Raw genomic sequence first — 1250 nt, forward strand, 5'->3', positions numbered from 1 at the left:
TTCTGTTTCTTGTGCTTGAGCTAGAGTATCAATATTTTTCAGGATCTCAACATAGTATGGGCCAAATACCTGCTGATTGTGATGCATCAGCTTGACAAACTTCTGGCCTAGCTCTGTCAACTCTCCTTTGATGTGATTAAGGCCTTCAGGGAAGTGTTGCAGAGACTCCTGCATGCCACAGACCAAACAGCATTTGAGAAACAAAAGGAGATGCTGATCAATGACACTATGAACCTGGTTGTCCTTCTCGGTGATGTTCTGGAGTTGTCCTACAGGACATACTGTGTTTTCACTGCTTAGGGCAGTAAAGCCCAGGTCCTCGAGGCCATGATGAATTTCCTAAGACACCTATTCACTCACATGCAGCATAGCTTCTTCAGGCTTGGAGTTAAATTCCTCAGTCACAGCTTTGGTTATGCCTTTCAGTTTATCCACAAATCCAGGCGAGTTAAATAAAATGTTGCCGGAGAAACTTCTAGACACTAGTAAGACTCAGGCCAATATAGCTAAGTGGCACAAATGGCACCCCAACACCTGGACCTGGATTTTGTCCATCAGCAGAGTCTCAGGGAATTCTTCATTTTCAGGATCCCAGAGGAGGAGATTCAGGTAGCCCTGGTATAGCACCATTACGGGATTGGGAGGATCTGAATTCTCAGCCGCCTTGTTTGGAAATGAACAGGCTGTGCTGGAGGAGCTAGACATGTCAGGAGGATTCAGACATGGCGTAATGAGGTCTGCGGCTGCTTGGGTTAGCCATTTCTTGGGGTAATCAAGGAGATTGGGTTGTTTGTCAAGGAGTTCCTGGAATTTAGCTCTTTCATACTGGATGGAATATTCCTGCAGGTAGGGTCAAATGCTCTGGATAGTATAGTTCGCCATGTCCATTTTCATTAGGCCCAGAACATGGAAGATGCCCCTCAGTAACTGTACTGGATCTGTTATGCTCTGTAGTTTCTTTACTTCTTCATCTCGAACTGGTGCACATAGCAGAGTCATAAAAACTAAGAATGTAGTTAGAGAGATGAGAGACATCTAGGGCTCCATGTTCTGCTTCTTGCTTGAGGAGATCCATGTCGAGAGCTTCTGTAATCTCATTTTTTAGGTGTATGTGGTGTGGTAATAGCAGTGATAGCAAAATCTCCTTAACTTCTGTCATAAGTTCAAGAGCACAAGTGAATTGGGGAGGATTGCTCAAGAGTTGTTCTCTTAGATGGTTCCAAAAAACATTGTACAATGTCTCCATGAAC

At 44.2% G+C, this 1250-nt stretch overlaps 1 pseudogene; it reads right to left on the bottom strand.

Annotated features, from left to right (window-relative positions):
- LOC100963789 lies at positions 1-1246 on the bottom strand (annotated as a pseudogene).
- Between the last annotated feature and the right edge of the window lie 4 nt (positions 1247-1250).

The sequence above is a fragment of the Otolemur garnettii genome, unplaced genomic scaffold (genome assembly GCF_000181295.1).
Source record: "Otolemur garnettii isolate 467f Iridium unplaced genomic scaffold, OtoGar3 scaffold00183, whole genome shotgun sequence".
Lineage (NCBI taxonomy): Eukaryota > Metazoa > Chordata > Mammalia > Primates > Galagidae > Otolemur > Otolemur garnettii.